The sequence below is a fragment of the Engystomops pustulosus genome, chromosome 4 (genome assembly GCF_040894005.1).
Source record: "Engystomops pustulosus chromosome 4, aEngPut4.maternal, whole genome shotgun sequence".
Lineage (NCBI taxonomy): Eukaryota > Metazoa > Chordata > Amphibia > Anura > Leptodactylidae > Engystomops > Engystomops pustulosus.
In genome coordinates this window covers 105044339-105061822 of record NC_092414.1, presented here as the reverse complement: position 1 = coordinate 105061822, position 17484 = coordinate 105044339, and positions in this window count along the sequence as shown.

Below are 17484 nucleotides of genomic sequence, written 5' to 3'. Positions count from 1 at the left end.
GCGAGGCAGCACCTTACCCTGTCCTGATGCCTCTGAAATAAAGTTACCTGGTTAAACGTTATCTCAGTGAGTGCCACTTTTCTACATTACACATTGACTATTCTGCTTGCGGATTTGCACCCCGGACCGTTCCCATTTCCTGAATGCAAGTCTCCTGATATGCTCTGAGCTGGGAACTGTTAACAGCATGAGCAGTGCCGACTCTAGAAAAAGAAACAACTACAATAAAGAGGCATTCAAGTGCCTCAACATAGCCATAACCAACAGCATGGGAGCATTAGAGGATGTAAAGGATGCAATAGCACCTGAGATTTTAGTTTTAGAGGGTCAAACACCACAAAAGTGTTTATTTTCTGTACTGTAAAATAATTTTTATGAACCTTGTATTGTGATACCCTGTCCTGTGGCTCTGCTTGCACTTTTTCTATGACTTTCCTGTTTTGTAGAGGCTGGCAGAACCCTTTACTGAAAAATTCACAAATTGCACTTCATATACATAATGGGAATGACCTTTTCAAAGAGGTGTCGTTTATAAAGTGTATTACTAAATATGTTAAAATATTGGGGGCAATTTATTCATATGTCTATGACAGATTTCTGTTGTAATTTGCACTAAAACATTTGTCTGCACCACATTAATAAAGGGTTTTAGACAGTTTTCTGGCTCTCCTACAAGTAGTTTGACAAAGGGGGCATGACCTATGAAAAGTGGGGTGTCCTTGCACTAAAATTAATGCTGACCTGACTGAATGTCTGGTGTAAAGTAAGCCAACTAATAGGTAGCACAAAGTATGACTAAACAGTTTTAATCCGTGACAGATTTATCATCCAGCACACTTATATGACTCTTGTGTAGAATAAGACTGTCTAGTCTATCTCTATACTTTTCAGAACTCTGCCCCACATTGTGTTCACTGTATTGTTTGCGTTATATCAGGTGTGGGATACATATTACTGTATAACTGTTATTTAGCATGATTTCTGACATTTCTGCAAAAAATCTAATCTATTGACTATGTTGTTCAGAACTTGACTAAATAACAATCTATGTTTAATAATAAAAATACAAGTGGAGCACCACAAGACTGAGAAATCCAGTGAAAATCAGTTACCATGTGCTGCACTGATGGAGCTAAGATGGGCTGCACTTGAAGATCCTTCCTACCTAATGATTTTGTCTTTTTATGGTAAAACACCACTCTCACACCCCAAGGTAGGTTCTAGAACTGCTGTTACCTGGACCTGACCCAGCAAAAAGTACAAACATCTCAATGTGAGGTCATAAGATTACCGTTTCAGCACCCTTAGACCCCTCAATATCTCCAGTACCTTTTGAGACCAAACATGACCCGCTTACTATGTTCCCATTTCAATTTCTGTATATGTCCTCATGCAAGGCCTCCAGAACAGATAAAGATCCAGGTGCGCATTCTCCCCACTGCCCTGATCCCAGAAATGTACCTAGTATTGGGCTAGGGTGAACCATAAATCTATAACTGCCATATGGAGTTATTGGCCATATGTACCTTCATCTTCTTCTTCTCTGTTTTATTGGAGGGAACTCACTAATGTTGGTGTTGCTACACCTGCTGTATATTTCTAAATATTAATCACACATGCTTTCAAGCATGCCGATACACTCCTCCTGGAACAACTCCTTTCCTCAGAGCTCCCACAATACAAATTGTCCCTAACACACAGATTCCCCTGAAAGCAGCGCTAAGGCCAAGTCCTAGGATCAAGGGGATGCTTATGGAATTTAAAAGTTTTGACCCCCAGATCCTGACTTGGGCAATCCTTGAGGGTTAAAGGCTTCTGAAAATGAGTCAACTGGAACCTCTTGCCAAGGAGTTTCATCGATAGGTTCCTGATCTCCCATATTCCCCGACCCCATTGCCAAATCACATTCAGAACCAAGGTAGCTAAAGCTGGAAGATGTCCATGTGGTGTGTGGAAATCATTCACTTTCTCCCTGTCTCTAATTCCTGGAAGAAAGTCTCAAATCAATCCCTACAGGAAAATGCCAAAGGGGGAACCTTCTCTTTCAATAAAGTTTGCAACATTAATCTTCAGATAGGTGTTCACTAAGAAGACCACATAGTTGACAGAACTCTCTCTGTCTCATTGTATGGTAAGTATCCTCCCTCTTGACTAGGATCAGCCTATCCCCCCATAACAACAGACTGTAGACCTGAGTAAAGAGAAGCTATGGCAATACACTCACACTGCCCAGATAAATCAGTAGCAGGTATTGTAAGTTTTGATAAGGTTCTCCCCGTAAGTGTTAAAGAACAACTGATCCTCCCTATAAGCAGCTATGTGCAGTGTTGCCAATAGAATTCACATGAACATGCACGAACAGCTCAGTCAATCAGGACACAGAATCATTGCTATTGCTCATATAGACATCTAGAGCAGAGCAAGGCAGAGAAGACACAGAGCACTGGAGCTCTGCATCATACAGTTATCTACTACAGCACAAAGATATACTAACCCCTTAAGGACTAAGCCTATTTTGACCATATGTTTTTTTTCAGAGTTAAATCAAAATGGAGAGGAGAGCATAGAGGGAAGATGTATGAAGATGGGCAGTGAAGGGGTTAATTGTATGTGGTGTGCAAGTGATTTGTGGTGTGGAAGGTCACTGTAGGCATTTGCTCTTCTTTCTCTGTGAAGGAGAATGAGGAGATCGGATACTGATAAGGTGAGTTCAGCCAGGGAAAGCTTGGTTTCTGCTGTGATTTGTCTGCCTGTACAAAATGACCAATCACAGCAATCGCTTGGGGGGAGGACTTCTATTCCTCCCGACATGTTGCTGAGAGCCTTGGCTCTCAGAAAACACAGGACCTTTGATCCTCTTACCCTGCATTTTTATAGTTATCATAGTTCATACGGTTGAAAAAAGACACATGTCCATCAAGTTCAACTAAGGAAGGGAATGGATTGGATGAGGAAGAGATTTATGGGAAAAATTCAATATAACATAACCATCAATGTTATTTAGGTGTAAAAATGCATCTAGACCCTTTTTGAAGAGCTCTGCTGTCCCTGCTGTGACCGGCGCTTGAGGCAGGCTGTTCCACAGATTGACAGTAAAAAAGCCCTGCCGCCTCTGTTAATTAAACCTTGATTTCTAGAGACGGAGACAGTGCACCCTCGTCTTTTCATTTTATTTCATCTGGAACAACTTACCACCATATTTTTTTATATGGACCATTTATATAGTTATATAAATTAATCATGTTCCTTCGTAGTCATCTCTTTTCCAGACTAAATAAATCTAGTTGTTTTAATCTTTCCTCATAACTGAGACCCTCGATGCCCTTTATCATTTTTGTGTTTCTTCATCGAACCCTCTCCAGCTCCAGGGCATCCTTTTTATGGACTGGAGCCCAGAACTGGACAGCATATTCCAGGTGAGGCCAAACCAATGCCTTTTACAGTGGTAATATTACATTCCTATTCCGAGAGTTCATACCACTTTTGAAAAATGACAAGATCTTGCTGGATTTAGAGGCAGCTAATTGACATTGCATGCTTTTATTTAATTTATGATCTTCTATTATGCCCAGGTCCTTCTCATCAAGGGACTCTCCCAGATTTACTCCCGCAAGGACATATGTTGCCTGTGGAATATTAGCCCCCAAGTGCATAACCTTACATCCACATTGAACCTCATTTACCAAGTGGATGACAAAACACTCATTTTGTCCAAGTCACCCTGCAGCCTATGAACATCCTCCATTGACTGTATTACACTACACAGCTTGGTGTCATTTGCAAAAATAGACACAGTGCTATTAATTCCTACCTCTATATCATTAATAAATATATTAAATAGTAGTGGGCCAAGCACAGAACATTGGGATCCAACACTTCTAACTGGTGTCCATTCTTAGTAGGAATCATTGACCACACATCTTTGGATACGATCCTTCAGCCAGTTCTCAATCCAATTGCAAACGGCTCCTGCCAAACCAATAGACCTTTATCTATCAGATGTCCATGAGTGGCAGTGTCAAATGCCTTTGCAAAGTCCAAGAATACAATATCCACAGCATCTCCTCCATCAAGGCATCTACTCACCTCTTCATAGAAGCAGATCAGGTTAGACAGACAAAAGCCATGACATTCCACCTGTGGTTCCAAAACCACATGGGTAAGTTAACCCCTTCCCGACGCGCGCCGTACTAGTACGGCGCGCGCCGGGTCCCGGTGCATGGAGAGGGCTCGCGGGCCGAGCCCTCTCCATAGCCGGTAAGTCTTTGCCGGTAGTCTAAGTCTTTGCTATCAGCACATTGTAATGAATGAGGAGTAAAATCCCCATATACTGCCATATTGCAGTATGGCAGTATATGGTAGGATCGATCAGACAACCTAGGGTTAAAGTACCCTAGGGAGTCTGAAAAATAGTTAAAGTAAAAGTAAAAAAAAGTTTAAAAAAAAAAAATTATATTAAAAAAACCTAAAAATTCAAATCACCCCCCTTTCCCTAGAACTGATATTAATATTAATAAACAGTAAAAATCATAAACACATTAGGTATCACCGCGTCCGAAAATGTCCGATCTATCAAAATATAATAACGGTTTTTCACTGCGTTTAACCCCGTAACGGAAAATAGCGTCCAAAGTCAAAAATGACATTTTTTTGCCATTTTGGAAAATATAAAAAAATTAATAAAAAGTGATCAAAAGGTAGCACAGTCCTAACAATGATAGCAATGAAAACGCCATCAAAAGTCGCAAAAAATTACACCACCCACAGCTTCGTACACCAAAGTATGAAAAAGTTATTAGCGCCAGAAGATGGCAAAATAAAAAAAAAATTTTGTACAGGAGGTTTTAATTTTTTTAAATGTATGAAAACATTATAAAACCTGTACAAATGTGGTATCCCTGTGATCGTAGCAACCCAAAGAATAAAGTAGACCTGTCATTTGGGACGCAGAGTGAAAGCTGTGAAATCCAAGCCCACAAGAAAACGTCGCAAATGTGTTTTTTCACCATTTTCACTGCATTTGGAATTTTTTTCCCGCTTCCCAGTACGCGCCATGGAATATTAAATACCGTCACTACGAAGTGCAATTTGTTACGCAGAAAATAAGCCATAACAGAGCTCTTTATGTGGAAAAATAAAAAAGTTATAGATTTTTGAAGGTGGGGTGTGAAAAATGGAAGTGAAAAAACTAAAAAAGGCCAAGTCGTTAAGGGGTTAAAGCATTCTTAAATTATTATCAGATACAATTGTTCATTAAGGCACAATGACCTTGGTCATGAAGGGGTTAAAGAATGCCATGCCCACAATCTTAGAGTATACTGTAAATAGCAGTGCCATGCAAATAAGGGGAGTATCACCTCAGCAAAAAAAGAAATGATGTATTAGCAACAAGCTAACCTGCCTTTATACACAACCTGCCTTTTTACACAATGTGATGGAACTGGAAACACATTTTTCATTTATTTATTTCACCTGTCCTTGTTGTACTCAGCACTTTGTTGTCTCTACATTCAGCACAGAAATAAAATAGCCGGACATAAAAAAACACACTAACCAGTTTAAATGCTGTATTGTATCATCTGCTTCGAAAATGCCACAAAGCTCTTTAAAAAAGTTTTAGCTTAACACTGTTGTGTGTAAATCACAAGTATTTCTGCTCTATGTACTCATTAAAATGTGATGTGAGACTAGCCTTTTTTATTCCCCCATTTTGAGTAAATTGCACTCAATTCAGATTTTTCTTATACCAGCTCGAAACCATTTATATAGGCAAAATATTAGGAAGTTACATTTCTAAACATATTGGAAACTGAGTCACAGGGAGCATCTAGGTGCCTAACATTTTCATTAGTTCTTTGATAAAACTAATTATTGGCTTAGAAACTCCACATTCTCATATGATGTTCCATTGATGATTCCATGTAATAATTGTAATAAATGTAATCAAATGTAATAAATCTTCACAGATGTTTGCACACATAACAGATAAGATAAAATTAGCTTGATGTAACATCTGTGTCTGTGTCATCCATTGTCCGTGGAATACGGCTGAGGAGGCGCTGATTGTATCTCTTGTACCACTGTATGTGAACACTGGTTCCTGTAGCTTAGTTTTGGTCCAGAATTAATTAATGGAGTGACTGACAGCCTGCACACCAAGCACCGGTTCCCTGTGCTGTATGGATCTCTGAACTCTGGCCCAATCAATTTTGATCCTGGGGCTTTGAGAGCACATTTATGTCCCTTCCACCCTTCACTCAAACCAAACACACTGACATAATAGTGTGTGCATCCTCTTGTTGTATCTGCTCTTCTTTCAGCTACATATTGCCTGTTTTTTTTAAAGGCTTTTAAAATTATGCAAATGATCCTGAGGGGCTCCAGGCTCCATTGGTGTTAATGGAGCCTGGATTCCCTCAGGCTCATTTGCATGATTCGTAAAGCATTTTTTTTCTTAAAAAGGGTTCAAGAAGGTTAATTTGATTGACCTATCAAAATCAACAGCAATTTTATTCAACTGGCTTAGGCTGCATACACACGAACGTGAGCACATCGGTGAATGGGAGAGGACGTATTTTCCATAGAAAATACTAGCCGCACGGCCGTACATACTGCCAAAGAGAGCAGGCTCTATCTTTTTGTGGCTACAGCTAGGAACGCTCGCCGTACCGAGCCTGTGCGCTATAGCTGTCTATGGGGGACATATGTACGGCCACCAGCTTGCTGCCATACATATGTCCCCCCAATGGTCGTGTGCATGGGGTTTAAAACAGTACAAAACTTTTTTCTTGTTCAATTTCAACTGGTATTTGTAGAACAATAATAATATAGTATACTACTCGGATGAAGTACAAATACTATATCGATTCTAAGCAAATCAAGGCTAAAGTATACTTTCCAGCGGGCTATGTCCAGTTAGGAACTGGAAGGCTGGGAAAGTTGAGCCTTAATTTGCTTTACAACTGTAAGAAGGTCTGTTGGTGATTGTATGAGCCAAAACTATTTATACAATATTATTGAATGAGCTTCAAACCTCATAATAAATAGAAATGTCTTTACACAGCCAAAGGGTCTCCTTTGACAATATTAAGCTGACGCAGCAAAGCAGAGTTTGTTATTTTTCTTTAACTAACATATAATATTCGGAGGATGTTAGTGTACAACCTGTTATTTAAAATGTGGGTGTATTTGTCTATGTCCTATGTCTTTGTCTTTAAAATTATATCCAAAATTTCTCCTGTTAACTATTTGTCTGAAACACATCTAAAAGTCACTCTCAATATATACTGGATTCATTATTGTCTCCTCTCACGCCTCCGTGCTGTATCATCTGGCATGTTCTTGGAAGACATTATGCTCCCACTGCACTACTCACTGCTGACTACTGGCTTCTTTTATCATATTGTTTTATCCCTTACCCCATGAGAGAGCACATACAATATGCCACCTGTCTCATCTCTAGTAGCACACAACAGAAAACTGAAATGCTATTCCTGGCACTCATCTTCAGACATGATGGAAATCAAAAATGCCCATGGTACCTGATTCACTTCAGTCTATTATCCCGTTATTGAAATCAGATTATAGTTAAGCTCTAGACTTGAAATGCAGTTGATAGAACAGATTTCTTTTCTTTTGAGAATATCATACAGATCCTACAGAGTACCAGCTGTATTTCAACTCCAGATTCTGAAAAACTGCATACTAGGTTTGTATAGCTTCAATTCCGTAAAATTAACTCCATCATGAAATATAATAATTTTTAGAATCTAGTCCCTTATTTAAACATCTGAAGAATGTGTCGAAAATAACCAGCCAGGGGCTGACTTATATTTTCCGGAACTTTAACTGAAAGTCATTCTGAAAATTATATTAGTGTTTTTTGTTGTTCCTTAATAGGATCTTATTAGAGTTATTATCCTTTTTTAAGTGGAAAACAAAGTTATAATTTCAAAGTCCTTTTGGTTGCCTTCGATGAGCTCAATTATGTTTTGGTGGAGGTATATATAAAGTAAACATTTGCCATTTACTTCATCTGTAATCTTATTGATTTTATAGAAACAGATAAACATCTCCCAAATGAGAAAGAATGTAGACAGAAGATGGATGGGACTCAGGATAGTGTGGTGCACAAGTATCAACCAATTCCCAAAATGAGAAACAACCACCAAATAAAGGAACAAAGTTAAATAGCCAGCAAGACCTACAAGAGACAAGTAGCTATGAATACAGAGAAAATATTTCTGACAATACAATATTACCTTATTGATCCCCATGGGGGGATTCTTTGGGACACAATGCTCAGGCATATTGTTGCAAACAGATAGGGATACAAGTACAGTTGTATATGGTTACATACACAACAGACTACTTTCATTTGCTTGTCATTTACTTAACTAGAGACAATACTTGTGGTGACTTACAGCTTACTTACAGTGTTCTAGGGTAATGGTGAGATCAGCATTGGCTGGGATGGGCACAGTTCATTGCTCTTGGGACAACATGGTCCTGGCACATTAAGCTGCCTGGCTGACAATCAAGAGCCACTGCATACAGCATATCCTCTCACGTCCATTGTTGATACATTGACATTGGAAGCCTTACTGTTGCAATTTCCATGGCATATATATATGTATTTACACTCACCGGCCACTTTATTAGGCACACCTGTCCAACTTCTCGTTAACACTTAATTTCTAAATCAGCCAATCACATGGCGGCAACTCAGTGCATTTAGGCATGTAGACATGGTCAAGACAATCTCCTGCAGTTCAAACCGAGCATCAGTATGGGGAAGAAAGGTGATTTGAGCGCCTTTGAACGTGGCATGGTTGTTGGTGCCAGAACGGCTGGTCTGAGTATTTCAGAAACTGCTGATCTACTGGGATTTTCACGCACAACCATCTATAGGGTTTACAGAGAAAGGTCTGAAAAAGAAAAAACATCCAGTGAGCGGCAGTTCTGTGGGCGGAAATGCCTTGTTGATACCAGAGGTCAGAGGAGAATGGGCAGACTGGTTCGAGCTGATAGAAAGGCAACAGTGACTCAAATCGCAACCCGTTACAACCAAGGTAGGCAGCAGAGCATCTCTGAATGCACAGTATGTCAAATTTTGAGGCAGATGGGCTACAGCAGCAGAAGACCACACCGGGTGCCATTCCTTTCAGCTAAGAACAGGAAACTGAGGCTACAATTTGCCCCAGCTCATCGAAATTGGACAGTAGAAGATTGGAAAAACGTTGCCTGGTCTGATGAGTCTCGATTTCTGCTGTGAAATTCGGATGGTAGGGTCAGAATTTGGCGTCAACAACATGAAAGCATGGATCCATCCTGCCTTGTATCAACGGTTCAGGCTGGTGGTGGTGGTGTCATGGTGTGGGGAATATTTTCTTGGCACTCTTTGGGCCCCTTGGTACCAATTGATCATCGTTGCAACGCCACAGCCTACCTGAGTATTGTTGCTGACCATGTCCATCCCTTTATGACCACAATGTACCCAACATTTGATGGCTACTTTCAGCAGGATAAAGCGCCATGTCATAAAGCTGGAATCATCTCAGACTGGTTTCTTGAACATGACAATGAGTTCACTGTACTCAAATGGCCTCCACAGTCACCAGATCTCAATCCAATAGAGCATCTTTGGGATGTGGTGGAACGGGAGATTCGCATCATGGATGTGCAGCCGACAAATCTGCGGCAACTGTGTGATGCCATCATGTCAATATGGACCAAAATCTCTGAGGAATGCTTCCAGCACCTTGTTGAATCTATTCCACGAAGAATTGAGGCAGATCTGAAGGCAAAAGGGGGACCAACCCGTTACTAGCATGGTGTACCTAATAAAGTGGCCGATGAGTGTATGCTACATCGCTGGAGCTGGTGATTGTCCCCAGATGTCAGCAGACCCCACTGCGGCCATGTACACTATAGGTCGTCAACCTGTAGCCCACACCGCAACCGCTAATGGTGTGTTCCCCCCGCGAGCTAGTCTCAAGGCTGGTGGCAGAGACCCTTCTCTACGTCGGCAGACACAATGACCATCCTGCTGAAGTGAGGAGCCACCAGTTGGACTCATTGCCGGGAGTACTTGTCACTCGGTAGCCTGGGCATTGGTTCTGGTGGGAGCTGGGTCTTCTGCTGTTTGGTGGGATGACAGGGTTGTTAGTCACTCAGGAGGCTGGCTCCTCTCGAATTCCTTATTATGACGCCTGAAAAACCCATAAAGCAGAACAATTAAACGTCTGAGTTTCCCACCTATTGATCAATTGTCAATGCATCTATCTTAGCTGCTGTAGCTACTGAAGTTCTACAAAAAATTTGGAAAGAAAGCAGAACACATTGACCACCAGTGTCTCTGTATGGCCAAATAAAAGTATGCTAGGAAGTGGAAAAGCATCCGATTCTTAGTTTGAAGAGTTAGCCTGACAGCAAGGAGAAGAAGGTACTACTCCTTACTCTACAATTAACATATACTTAGTATTGGTAGAAATAGCAGTTTCTTAAACAGTACCTGTTATCATTGCTAAGAAAGATAAAATTTGAGAACTGGGAAAAATGCTGAACACTTTATCATATAATTATACCTGGTGGATAGTACCAGGTGGACATTTTGTGTAAAAGTTCAATTGCATACCAGTATGACAAGAGGTCCTTCTTGGAGAAGGATTTTGCCAATGCAGTTCAGCAATTCACTTTACCTCATGTTTTTGTTATTTTGATGCGCCAGGGTTGCAATAAACTGAGATTGAAAGATATGGCTCTGTGCATGAAGAATCATGGCTCAATACAAACTAGTGAAATCTAGATTGCATTTTATGCTGGTCTACAAGAGACACCTTTATCTAACTAGTAAAAGCGGAGAATGTTGTAGCAAAATGAAAATTGAAGAATCATCTGGTCACATAAGCCTGATTTTGGCTGTATTGATAAGGGTTTGTCTGCTAATACTTGATGTAGGTCACAGTTCCAGAAATAGCAGCCTCACTTCCAACAACCTCTATTTTATGTTAGTGCTTTGCATTTCAATTAACTTATTTGAAAGTCTAATTATCTATTGTATCTCCCACTGACTTCTTAATTGGCTGGAAATTGCTGTTCTAATAATGATGAAGTGATAGTTGTTTAATAAATCTGACTAAATCTGTATGTTACTAAATTGTGTTTCACATAAAAATTAAACATATGCGCATTAGTGTAGATGTCCTTAAGTGCTCACAGTTTGCACCAGTAATATAACATTTAACACCCTGCATGAGGCAGGACCTAAGAGACTGCTATTGTGCGCACATTTTATTGTGAGATTTTTTTTTGTCTTTTCTGGTGCCCTAAGCACCATGAAAGAGATAAAATACTATGAAAGATATATATATATATATATGTGTTTAAAAGTAAGAGTAATATGGCACAATTTTTCATTTGGTACTAAGATTAGAGGTCATGGGCATATCACACCTAAAACTGCAGATGCTTGCTCTTATTCATGTCATAGCCAAGTGCTTTACTGAATTCTCTGTAAAATGCTAAATGCATTGATTACTGCAGTGACAGCGTGATAGATACTACAGCCATTTCTAAGTGTCAGTTAGTCTATTTAAAGGGTTAGTCTATTTAAAGCATCAATGGTTGTACTAGTATTTCAATAGTTCATAAATCATGATATAGCATAATTAATATAACATTGTAAAACTGATATTCTCCTGTTTGCAAAGATAAAGGCTGGTTTACACCACTGTTCATTGTCTGTGTATTTATAATGAGAAAATAGTTCAAGCTATTTTAATTTCTTTTATTAGTATTTAGTTTCTGTTATTCTCCTGAGTGGAAGAAAACAATGGAAATTATGCTTGTGAACAGACCTTTACTTTATGGTTCAACATCATTTTATTAAAGGGGTTTTCCCACTGACACAGGATAGGGCCTAACATGCTGATCAGTGGGGGTCTCAGTGCTGCGCTCCGCGATCTACTTCAGCTCCATAGAGATTAATGGAGCAGAACGGTATGCATGGCCGTCTGCTCCACTGGTCCGGCAAAGGTACGTGAGACCCCATTCACCCCTCGTTTTTGTGATCTGTGGGGGTTAGGCCCTACAAGTTAGGCCCTATCCTGTGGATGCAATGAACACACAATAAACACGCCAGTACGAATCCACTACACAGATTTAGTGAGACCAGCCTTACTTTAAAGTTGAACATTCACTTTCCGAAATAGCATGCTTCCAAATAATGTCAACCAATGTTGATCAATGCATTTCAATTCCTAAATTTCCCCATTAAAAATAGTTATGGAGCTTTTTTCAACAATCTGCTTTGAGTAACTTCTGAAATTGAGTAATTAAATCAACAATTGGATATGACCCTAACACTGTCCAATCTGTACTGACAATGTCACACTGTGTCATGCTGCACAGTAATAAACAGTGCTCATCAATCCCATATGCTTGTGGTCCTATTAGGTATCTTATCACTGGCTTCAAATTAGGAATTAAATTAAGGCAATTACTAAATCGATTAATTTAAGGGGCCAGTAATCTTTTTTAAAAGATGTATATTTGAACTGCATTTCTTGAATAAATGCAACCATAATACCAAATCTAATCCATACTTTAGAACCTACCCTTGGGATCATAATGTCCTTGTCAGAACCCTCTAAATTGTCATGAAAAAATTTTAATTAATTTCTTGTAGCTGATGCACACGCCGCATTGCCGTTGTCTTCGCTGGAGCGTGGTGAGGTGAGTGGATCGCCGGGGGTCTGCAGCAGTGGAGAGGGGCACAGGTGCGTCTGCGACCCGGGAGATTGGTCGCAAGCGCACCCGTGACATGAATGAGATCAGGTCTCAGGCTTCTCAGACTTTTGATTGACAGCTGCTTTTCAGAATTGGGAGTATTATTTTGAATTCAGTATGTGTTTAGATGTGGTTTGAGTTATGTATGAGGGAAACAGTCGGCTGCTGAGGTGTCCATTATATATACTGGGGCACATTTACTTACCCGGTCCTGTCACGATGCAGCGGCGCGCTCTCCCACGAGGATTTGGGTCTTCCGGCGATTCACTAAGGTCATGCGCCCGATGTACACCAGGTGTCGATGCTGCGCCGAGGTCCACCGGAGTTCACCATCCTATTCCTGGTGCATGTAAGTGTGTGTCAAGCAACACTTTTTTTTTTTGACAGGGGTTGCGGGTGATTTTAGGCTGATCTACACTCTCTAGTGTGACAGTCCTTTATTATCCTAGATATGGTTGGGTTGATATAACATTGTTATTAACATTTAGCATATACAATACCGTTCAAAAGTTTGGGGTCACTTAGAAATGTCCTTATTTTTGGAAAAAAAAAGCACATTGTCTTTCAATGAAGCTAACTTTAAATGAATCAAAGATTCATTAAAAAGTACCCATCAAACACCAGTGTCAACCTCTACAGTGAAGAGTCAACTCCAGGATGCTGGCCTTCAGGGCAGTGTGGCAAATAAAAAGCCATATCTAAGACTGGATAATAAAAGGAAAATATTAATATGGGCAAAAGAACAGAGACATTGGACAAAGGAAGATTAAAAAACAGTGTTATGGGCAGACAAATCTAAGCTTGAGGTGTTTAGATCACACAAAAAATTTGTGAGAAGCAGATCAACAGAAGAGATGCCATCTGTCAAGCATGGTGGAGGTATTGCAATGGTCTGGGACTCCTTTGGTGCTGGTAAAGTGGGAGATTTGTACAAGCTCAAAGGGATTTTGAATAAGGAAGGCTATCATTCAATTTTGCAATAGCATGCCATACCCTGTGAATAGCCCTTGATTGGAGCCAATTTCATCCTACAACAGGACAATGACCAAAAGCTTACCTCCAAATTATGCATGAACATTTTAGGGAAGAAGCAGGTAGCCGCCCAGTCACCAGATCTCAACCCCATTGAGCTGTTTTGGGAGCAGCATAAGCGTATGGTAAGCAAAACATGGCCATTAAGCTAATCCAACTTGTGGGAGGGGCTTCTGGAAGCAAGGGATGAAATATCTCCAGATTACTTCAGCAAATTAACAGCTAGAATGCTGTAATTGCCGCAAAGGAAGTATTCTTTGATGAAAACAAAGTATGAAAAAAGTATGAAAGAGAAAATGATTATTTCAATAAAAAAAATATATCAAACCTTGTCAATGTCTGGATTATATTTTTTCATGAAAACATAAATTCTCTGTGTGACCCCAAACTTTTGAGCAGTAATGTATGTTAGGGCCAGTTTACATCTCAATTTTTCCATCAGTTATTTTAATAATAATCATAATTCTTTATTTATATAGCACACACAGATTACGCATATTTTGAGCCAAAGCGAAATGCCATGAAGTACTTGCACCTGTTTTGTTTGTTGAACTGGTTCTGGTTTTGGTTAAAAATAACTGAGGCAAATAATTGAAGACCAAAATGTATGTGAATTGGATAAAGGTCCTGTGACTGGTTTATGTCAATAGTCTGCAAAAATATGTTCTATATAATTGCATAATAGTTTAAATTTGCATATCTTTAAAATATGTATATGATAAATTTCTTCTGGCATAAGTCAAATAAGGCATGAATCATGAACATTGCCATTGCAGTCATTCCCTTTTTAGTAATCAACCTGTTATACACTATGAAATAAATATTATAATCTAACCATCTATCAGGTGTAAAACAGGAGACCGTTCTCAATTAATCAGGCAGTAATCTGAATGTTTATGGATTGTTTAAAAAAGGTTTTTATTGCTCCCACTTAGGAATGCTATACACACAAAGAATATCTATACATAAATATATGTGTTTGTATATTGTAGTTATATACAAACACACAAAGATATATACAGTACATATTCTTTAATATGCTCTGCTGGTCGACTAATCTACCACTCTCCTCGTTTCTCATCTGCATCTCTTCTCTTGCCAGTCCGCCTTACTTGTTACAGAAACCTAACCTTTTAAAAGTCCTCAGCTCCAGTGACTGCAGCTTAGTTCTTGATAACATCTCCAGGTCATCTTTTTTAAGGTCACTGCAGTAGAAAATGCCTTTCTGGGCAGTTAATATAAACACATGTTGTCTCTCTATTAGTAGCAGCACAAATGGAGCCTCATTAGATGTTGAGATCTCATGCCAGTCGAATGGAAAATTTTTATAAGGTGAATTCATTTTTTGTAATCTATTTACTATTTCCAGCAAACTTTTCTTTGGGTATGGACAAACTCTTTGATGGAAACCTACCACCACAGATCTACCTATAAAGGTAGATTGGGTGGTAAGTGCACCTATAGGACGTGACGCTAGCCCTTTTAAGGTAGATCCGTGGTGGTAGGTTTCCTTTAAATTAATAAAATTGATATACCATATTTTTGGACTATAAGATGCAACTTTTAGCAAAAAAGATTATTGCTTAAAAGTGCTTGCATCTTATAGTTTGAAGATCAGGTGTATCCAGCACTTCCAGACCTCCTGAGCACTGTCCTGGAGATTGGGTGAAGTGTTGATGAAGCATTTTACATGATCCCTTAGAAAACAGAGTTTCTGCACTGCTCTCCCTCTTCTGTCCGCCCCAACAGTATTACTGCTGGACCTAGAGTGATGTCAGAACCATGTGACTGATTACTGCAAGGTCTTTACCCCTTCCTGATACTATTAATGCGCATGCTGAGAGCGGTTGAACAGAGAGGGCTCACGGGCTGAACCCTTTCTGCACCAGGTTGGGGTTTGTTGGAACCAAAAGCAGGTGTAAACCATGTAAATGGCAGAGGCATTTAAATCCTGCATGTGTACCACTATATACTATATACAGACCAGTATTTTTAATATTTGAAGGACTGAGGACTAGTTATGTTCTACAGGACTGGCGCATAGCAAATGTGGCACAATATACAAAAAAGGATCAAAATGTGATCCTGGAAACTGCAGACCTGTGAATCTAACTTCTGTTGTGGGGAAAATATTTGAAAGAGATGCTATCCTGGAGTATCTCACTGTACATAACCTTATAACCCAGCGTCAGCATGGGTTTATGAGAGATCGGTCCTGTCAGACTAATCTGATTGGCTTCTACAAGGAAGTAAGTTCCAGACTGGATCAGGGGACGCTGTGGATGTTGTATATCTGGACTTTTCAAAGGCATTTGTCACAGTACCGCATAAAAGGTTGGTACATAAATGAGACTGCTGGGACTAGGGGAAAATCCTTGTATTTGGGTAAGTAATTGGCTTAGTGATAGAAAAAAGAGGTTTGTCAATAATGGCTCATTCTCAGATTGGGTTGAAGTTACCTGTGGAGTGCCACATGGGTCAGTATTGTGGCCACTTCTTTTTAATATTTGTATTATTGACCTTTACACAGTAAAGTTTCAATATTTGCAGATGATGTGTAAAGTAATTAATACTGAGGTCAATAGTCTAGCATTACAGAGGGATTTGTGGAAGCTTGAGGAGTGGGTGGGAAAATGATTGAAGGTTTAATGTAGATAAATGTAAAGTTATGCACTTGGACCATGGAAACAAAAAGTATAAAAGCATAAAAAGTATGTTCTAAACAGTCAATTATTTGGTAAAGCCGGAGCTGAAAAAGTATTGGTGGATGGTAAACGTAAGGAGGAGACAGGCGGCTCCTGCTAAAGCAAATACAATTATGGGATGTATCAAGGATGTATCAAGAGAGTAATGTCTCAAGAGAGTTTTGCCCTTATATAAATCACCGGTCAGACCACACATGGAATATTGTGTACAGTTTTGGGTACCAATGTATAAAAAGGACATAGTAGAACTGGAACAGGTGCAGAGGAGAGCAACCAATATTATAAGGGGAATGGGGGGATTAGATTATAATGACAGATTAGCAAATTTGGGATTATTCAGTTTAGAAAAAAGACGACTGAGGGGCAGTACAAGGAACTCTCCAAAGATCTTTCTATACCTAAGCCTGTGACCAGGACAAGGGGGCATCCTCTACGTCTAGAGGAGAGGCGATTCTACCATCAACATAGTCTGGAATTCTTTACTGTAAGAGCAGTGAGACTATGGAACTCTCTGGTGTAGGAGGTTGTTACAGTATTGGAGTATATGGTAGATGCAATCAGGCACCCAAGGGTTAAAGTACTCTTGGAGGTCAAAAATTAGTAAAAATAAAAAAAAAAAAAATGTGAAAACCTGAAAGTTCAAATCACACCCTTTCCTTAGAACTGATATCAAAATATATAAACAGCAAAAGTCATAAACATGCAAGGTTATTCCTGGCGCTCAACCATGTTCCTGTGTGTGTATAGCATTGCGGGGTGTGTTGCTATGTGTGTATAGATAGCAGTACTGTGTGTGTTCTTGTGTGTATATAGGAGTACTGTGTGTGTTCATGTGTGTTTGTATAGCAGTGCTCAATGTGTTCAAGTTAGTAAATGTAATTTACTTTTTTGGATGACTAAATCTTGAGTGTGTCTTATAGTAAGGTGCATCTTATAGTCCAAAAAATATGAATATATG